Source organism: Anarhichas minor, unplaced genomic scaffold (genome assembly GCF_050575085.1).
Source record: "Anarhichas minor isolate MPS153535 unplaced genomic scaffold, ASM5057508v1 ptg000013l, whole genome shotgun sequence".
NCBI classification, from domain to species: Eukaryota; Metazoa; Chordata; class Actinopteri; order Perciformes; family Anarhichadidae; genus Anarhichas; species Anarhichas minor.
The window spans coordinates 315,001-322,500 of record NW_027466459.1 but is presented as its reverse complement, the minus strand read 5'-3'; the positions used below and the strand labels follow the sequence as shown (position 1 = coordinate 322,500).

General features: G+C 43.8%; 2 non-coding genes and 3 pseudogenes across 2 annotated transcripts; all 5 read right to left on the bottom strand.

Annotated features, from left to right (window-relative positions):
- Nucleotides 1-84: 84 nt before the first annotated feature.
- LOC142949311 (5S ribosomal RNA) lies at nucleotides 85-203 on the bottom strand (annotated as a pseudogene).
- Nucleotides 204-454: 251 nt separating this feature from the next.
- Nucleotides 455-573, bottom strand: LOC142948857 (5S ribosomal RNA). Its single transcript, XR_012953614.1, has one exon. It is a non-coding gene; the product is annotated as a 5S ribosomal RNA (ribosomal RNA).
- Nucleotides 574-836: 263 nt separating this feature from the next.
- LOC142948856 (5S ribosomal RNA) lies at nucleotides 837-955 on the bottom strand. Its single transcript, XR_012953613.1, has one exon. It is a non-coding gene; the product is annotated as a 5S ribosomal RNA (ribosomal RNA).
- Nucleotides 956-1,209: 254 nt separating this feature from the next.
- LOC142949306 (5S ribosomal RNA) lies at nucleotides 1,210-1,329 on the bottom strand (annotated as a pseudogene).
- A 254-nt stretch (nucleotides 1,330-1,583) lies between these two features.
- On the bottom strand, nucleotides 1,584-1,703 carry LOC142949305 (5S ribosomal RNA; annotated as a pseudogene).
- Nucleotides 1,704-7,500: the final 5,797 nt, after the last annotated feature.

The window sequence follows — 7,500 nt, the reverse complement described above, 5'->3', positions numbered from 1 at the left end:
TCTCTTCTTTAATCTTGCCTTTTTCTCATATTTCTCAAGTGAAAAGCAGCAGTGTCCTCTGCCTTTTGGAGAGAAAAGTGAAGAAAGTTACAGCACCTGGTATTCCCAGGCGGTCTCCCATCCAAGTACTAACCAGGCACAACTCTGCTTAGCTTCTGAGATCGGACGAGATCGGGGACGAACAGAGAGGTATGGCCGTAAGCAAGTTTGTCTCCAACACATAGTTCTTTAAAACCTACAACAGTAGGTCAATTTTAAAACGTTAACGAACCTAAACCAGTTCATTAATTAACATTCCAATAATAAGAAAATATTGATATATTGATTGATTCTGTTTCCCTTTTTACCGTTACCCACATCTTTGAATGCATCTCTTCTTTAATCTTGCCTTTTTCTCATATTTCTCAAGTGAAAAGCAGCAGTGTCCTCTGCCTTTTGGAGAGAAAAGTGAAGAAAGTTACAGCACCTGGTATTCCCAGGCGGTCTCCCATCCAAGTACTAACCAGGCCCGACTCTGCTTAGCTTCCGAGATCGGACGAGATCGGGCACGAACAGAGAGGTATGGCCGTAAGCAAGTTTGTCTCCAACACATAGTTCTTTAAAACCTACAACAGTAGGTCAATTTTAAAACGTTAACGAACCTAAACCAGTTCATTAATTAACATTCCAATAATAAGAAAATATTGATATATTGATTGATTCTGTTTCCCTTTTTACCGTTACCCACATCTTTGAATGCATCTTTGAATGCATCTCTTCTTTAATCTTGCCTTTTTCTCATATTTCTCAAGTGAAAAGCAGCAGTGTCCTCTGCCTTTTGGAGAGAAAAGTGAAGAAAGTTACAGCACCTGGTATTCCCAGGCGGTCTCCCATCCAAGTACTAACCAGGCCCGACTCTGCTTAGCTTCCGAGATCGGACGAGATCGGGCACGAACAGAGAGGTATGGCCGTAAGCAAGTTTGTCTCCAACACATAGTTCTTTAAAACCTACAACAGTAGGTCAATTTTAAAACGTTAACGAACCTAAACCAGTTCATTAATTAACATTCCAATAATAAGAAAATATTGATATATTGATTGATTCTGTTTCCCTTTTTACCGTTACCCACATCTTTGTATGCATCTCTTCTTCAATCTTGCCTTTTTCTCACATATTTCTCAAGTGAAAAAGCAGCAGTGTCCTCTGCCTTTTGGAGAGAGAAGTGAAAAAACTTACAGCACCTGGTATTCCCAGGCTGTCTTCCCATCCAAGTACTAACCAGGCCCGACTCTGCTTAGCTTCCGAGATCGGACGAGATCGGGCACGAACAGAGAGGTATGGCCGTAAGCAAGTTTGTCTCCAACACATAGTTCTTTAAAACCTACAACAGTAGGTCAATTTTAAAACGTTAACGAACCTAAACCAGTTCATTAATTAACATTCCAATAATAAGAAAATATTGATATATTGATTGATTCTGTTTCCCTTTTTACCGTTACCCACATCTTTGTATGCATCTCTTCTTCAATCTTGCCTTTTTCTCACATATTTCTCAAGTGAAAAAGCAGCAGTGTCCTCTGCCTTTTGGAGAGAGAAGTGAAAAAACTTACAGCACCTGGTATTCCCAGGCTGTCTTCCCATCCAAGTACTAACCAGGCCCGACTCTGCTTAGCTTCCGAGATCGGACGAGATCGGGCACGAACAGAGAGGTATGGCCGTAAGCAAGTTTGTCTCCAACACATAGTTCTTTAAAACCTACAACAGTAGGTCAATTTTAAAACGTTAACGAACCTAAACCAGTTCATTAATTAACATTCCAATAATAAGACAATATTGATATATTGATTGATTCTGTTTCCCTTTTTACCGTTACCCACATCTTTGTATGCATCTCTTCTTCAATCTTGCCTTTTTCTCACATATTTCTCAAGTGAAAAAGCAGCAGTGTCCTCTGCCTTTTGGAGAGAGAAGTGAAAAAACTTACAGCACCTGGTATTCCCAGGCTGTCTCCCATCCAAGTACTAACCAGGCCCGACTCTGCTTAGCTTCCGAGATCGGACGAGATCGGGCACGAATTTTTTTTCTCTTGTTTTTATTATCAAAAATACAACATGTTAAATTTTTGCACACATTCAAACACAAACTTTTTTTTTCTTTTTCTTTTTTTTTTCAAAACAGCCATTGGCTATTTAACAAATAATGGTAGAAATAAACCCTCAAAACAAAGTTCTAAATTAGATTTCAGATACTTGACATTTACCCAAACCCGCAAACCCAATCAATAAAATGAAACCGCCCCATAAATTAACTGACAGATAGCTGTTTTTACTTACAACAAATGACAAAAGATGAACACAAATACACCCCAAAATTAGTTTAAACATATTTACAATCAAAACGTTTATTTAATCATACAACACACCTAAACCCGCACAAACCAATCAACAAAACCCAAAAAACACCCCACTATACTAACCCTCAGAAATTAAAAACCAGACCCCCACCCTCCCCAACCTTACACAAAGCTGTTCTACTAATGAACAGCTCGGTGAACACCTCCTCCCTACAGGCGTGCAGCAGTCCCAAGTGCGCCTTCAAAAGATTTTTGAAGAGTTCTTTTACATTCACTTGTTTATTTTCGAACAACGCATAATTCCTCCTTAGGACTGCTGCATGCCTGGCGAAAGCGAGGAGCGTGTTCACCTGCATCGTAATGCCCCCTCTACCCTGCCTGGGGAGGCCGAAGAGCCACACCCAGTCCCACTCTGTCAGTTGCGCCGCAGTAGCACCACAGCCAGTTTTTAAAAACTGACAGACATATGTTTTAAAACCACTAAGAGCACCACATCTCAGTATGAGGTGCTCGAAATCCTCATCCTCCAGTCCACAGACTGGGCAAAGCCGCTGAAATTTCAGCTTGTGTATCTGATGCAGGACGATGCTAGAGTAGAACCTCCTGTGCCTCAGTTTAAAGTCCGTGTTAAATACTGTATGCGATAAAAAAGGTATTGCCAGGTTGCACCAGATGGATGTTACAGTTTTGGTGGGGAATATGGCTGCCCATCTAAGTTCTGCTGCGGGTCTTTTAATCAGCTTTTGAATCAAAATATCATAAATAACTTTAGTCTTTATTTGAGGAAGTGGAGTGGACTTCGCCCCTTGGCACAGGAGGAAATTCACAGCATCATCCTGCATCAGAATACCACGAGAAGTCAGCGTACGCCAACTTTTTTCCACCCCTTGGGTGATGCTCATCCCTAAGTCCATTATTTGTTTAGTTTTGAACGCCCCTCCCGCCCTCTTCAGTCCCATAAGTGTTTTGTTTTTATCAAAAAATAAAAATTCACCCCCTCTCCCACAGACGCCCCCCAGCGTTGTCAGGCCTGCCTCACGGAGGGCCTTAGACGCTAGGGGTCTGCCTTTGTGGGAGAAGAAGGGCGAATTTAGGAAAGGCAACCGAATCACATGCTCTTTATATTCTACGTCAGGTCTAAGGTGGGGCAGAAATTTGTCCCAAGCCTCCAGCACTTCACGGTAGAACCCCGGAAAGCCTCCTGTGACATTTCTGGGAGAGAAGGCGTACAAATTGTAGCTGCTCCTCTCACCATACTTTGCCAGGAGACCTGCCAAGGTATCTTTCCATGGGTGCTGCCTCTTCGAATCCAAAAACCGGCCTATCAATTTAACCCTAAGTGCATCTCTTTTTGCACTTATGTCAATCAGGTCTAAGCCCCCCTCCCTTTTTTTTGCGATTAAAGTCTTACGAGCGATCATATTGCCCTGCGCCTTCCACAAGAAAGAAGAGATCACGCTGTTTAAAGAATTTAACGCCCAACTCGGCAGCTCGCAAGACCCCAAAATGTGATTCATTTTGGACAGAATTAGAGCATTAGATACGATTACCTTCCCTCTTATGGTCAGCCCTCGGGCCTTCCACAGGTTACAGGTATTACGTATTCTTATTAGAAGCTCTTGCCAGTTCCGGTCTCTAGCTTTAATGCTATCTTTACCTATATAAATACCAAGTATTTTCCTTTCGTCATCTGTGATTTTAAAGCCCCATTTAGCGGCGTCCACCTTATCTCCGTTAAAGATCATAAGCTCAGATTTTGTTATGTTTATTTTTGCCCCAGACGCCCTTTCATAGTTTGCGATATGGGTCATTACCTGTTCAATGTAGGACGTGTTTTTAATAAATATATTAATATCGTCCGCATATTGTATGACCTTAACCATTTTGTTACCCTCAGTTTTAAAACCCTCAATGCTGTTGTCACTCGTGATGCTAAGAGCTAAGGGCTCTGCTACCAGACTGTAGAGTAAGGCCGACAGGGGACACCCCTGTCTGATGGAGCGCCCTAGCACCACAGGCTCCGTGAGGAATCCATTTACTTTTATTCTGCTCTCCGCTCTTTTGTAGAGGAGCTTAACCCGGTTAATAAAACCCGCGCCAAACCCATAGCTCTTCAGTACCTCCCACATAAAAACCTGTTCTACTCTATCAAAGGCTTTTTCGAGGTCTATGCCCAATATGCACCCCCCCTCTTCAGACATTTTATCGACGATATCTCTCACTGCGATGATGTTATCGCTAATGTCTCTATCAGGGATACTGTAGGACTGGGTCTCTGAAACAACAGTTTTTATCACCTCTCTCAGTCTATTTGCGAGCACTTTTGCAAATATTTTATAGTCCGTATTTAGGAGACTAATTGGTCTATAGAATTTAAGTTCATCTTTTGTACCTTTTTTTTTATAAATCAACGTAATTATACCTTCGGTCACTGTCTTCGAGGTATCATTTTGTACCTCCATTTCCTCCAGAACTTTCAACAGGACTGGAGAGAGCAACTCAGAAAAGCAGCAATAGAAGTCCGCAGTGAGGCCATCTGATCCAGGACTTTTGTTCTTTTTAAGCCCCTGTATCGCTGCCTCTATCTCCCCGGTTGTGGTAGGTGAGTCACAAAATGTTTTGTCGTTATCACTGATCTGAATTTTAACCTGATTTGTTAGCTGCTGTATGTGAGGTTCTTTTGGGCATTGCCCTTTGTACAGACAGCTATAGTAACTATGAGCTAGCCTCAATAAGTCACTGTTTTCCGTAAAAGTTTTATTATTGTCATCTTTTAGTTCTGCAATGAATTGCTTTTCCTGAGTTGCTCTCTCCAGTCCTAAAAAGAAAGCCGTGCTTTTTTCCCCCTCTAGCAGGAAAAGAGACCTACTTCTGACCGCAGCACCCTTGCAACGGTGGGCCTCAATTCCTGCTAGTTTAGCTCTATAAAGCTCGTACTTCTCGCTATTATGGCTGTTGTTTAGCTCCATTCTATCTATTTCTTTATTTAGTAGTTCATTTAATATACTCTCCTCTCTCTTCTTGACCCAATTTTTGTCCCTACTATACTTTATAGTGACTTTTTTTATTCTTAATTTAATTTCATCCCAAAATGTGATTTTATTTTCCACAAAAGGAACGTCATAGGCACATTGGGTCAGAAATTTGGTTATCTTTTCTTTATATTCTTTGTCCTCTAACAAGCTATTGTTAAAGCACCAAGTGCTTTTTCCCCTTTTTCCCGTATTATCACCTAGCTTTAGGTCAACATATGCATGATCGCTCCAAGTATTAAAGGTGTACTTTACACCCGAGGCTTTTTTCACTAGGCCAGAGGCCACCAGGACCAGGTCGATACGGGACTGCTTTAAAACACCCAACACAACCTGCCTTCTGGAATAGACTCTCGACCCAGGGTTCACCACACGCCATGCGTCGACCATGTTTTTATTCGTCATAAGATCTTTTAAAGCTGTTCTGCTGGTGTCACATTTGCATTTGTCATGGGAGCTGTCGCTATTGCTCAAAGTGGTGTTAAAATCCCCCAGTAGGATGGTTTTATTGTTAATCCATTTATCCAAGCTTTTGAAGAAGATCCTGCGATCTTCTTCTATGTTTGGAGCGTGGATGTTTATAAGTCTGATTACTTCATTATTGAATAAACAGTCAATTATTAGGCATTTGCCATCATCGGCTTTATAAATTACCTTGCTGTTATTGCTGTGATTCTTATTGATTAAAAGAGCTACCCTCCTAGCTCTCCCAGCTCCCTCCTGAGCCTGAACTTCTCCACTCCACATTTTTTGTACACACTTTACAGTATCCTGATCCCACCCAGTTTCCTGAAGGCAGAGAAAGTCGGCATGCTTATATTTCTCTAAAACAGCTTGGATCTTCAGTATGTTTTTGAACCCATTCGTATTAAATGAAGTTATAGAAAAAGAGTCCAGAGCCATGAGGGCAAACAGTAAGGAAAGATGCAAAAACCCAAATACAGATATTCCCATTATTTTTTTTGCACTTTCTTCCTATTACCTCCTTTCTTTAATAAATCAGAATTCCTTTTCCTCACCGTTTGCACTTGTTCTCCGTCCATTTCTGTGTCAGACACGTCCGGCAGCATCAGGGGGGAACAGTCAACTGACAAGTTGGAGACATCAGCAAAGTCCAGGGAGGACCCTATCTCCGACTGCAGCAAGACTCTTGGCTGCTCCTTGGCCTCCAGGCCCTTCGTCACCACGCTTCTCCCTCTCCCCGTAGCCAGTCTCGACACCCGGACCTTGCTCGGCTTGGCCGGGCTCTGCTCCTGCAGACCCGCGCTGGCTCGTATTACGTCACCGCCTATGCCAGGCTGGCTGGGTGTGGTCACTGGCCCCGCCGCTGCTGTCACCGCTGTAGCCTCTGATGCCACTGCCGCTCGCGCTGCCGTCCCTGGCTCCGCCGCTGCTGCTGCTGCCGTGTCTGGCACCGCCACCTCTCGTGCTGCCGCATCAGGCACCACAGCTGCTGCTTCCGCCGCCACTGGCACCACCTCACTGTCTCCGGTCAGCCCCTCTTGACCGGTTGCCGGTATCGCCTCATCGTTTCCTGCTTCTTCCTCCTGGTCATCACTGCACAACTCCACCTCTGCCCCGGACTCATCGTACGAGGTTTCGTTAGTGCTCTGCATGTCTTCCACCTCCTCCTCCTCCTCCTCATCCACCTCCTGGCACTTGCAAATATCCAGTGCCAGCTTGCAATCCGTGCATTTTTTAGTTTTTTTATTGTTTGTGCACTCTCTGGCATAGTGCCCCTGAACCCCGCAGGTGTGGCAGGAAAACTGCGGGCACTCTCTCTGTATGTGTCCAGGCTGCATGCAAATCCTGCAGATCTTCGTTTGTTTATCATGCAATACGCGAAAATACTCAAAACCCAGCGCTGTCGAGAACTTCGTCGAATACGGGAGGGACTGGACCTTGTCGTTAAACTTCACCCTCACAAAGCGGGTGCCGTCAGTTACTTTGGACCCAGGCCACATTCTTCGCTTCACCGGGGATACAGCTTTTACCCCCCAGCTCAGCAGTTTTGCCAGGATGCTCCTGTCACTCACATAATAAGGTAAGTGCAAAAAGGAGACGACCAGCTCATCATTTGATATCTCTTTCGCGTGTACCCTCGTGTCCCCCACTTTGAAACCCTCCATCAGGCG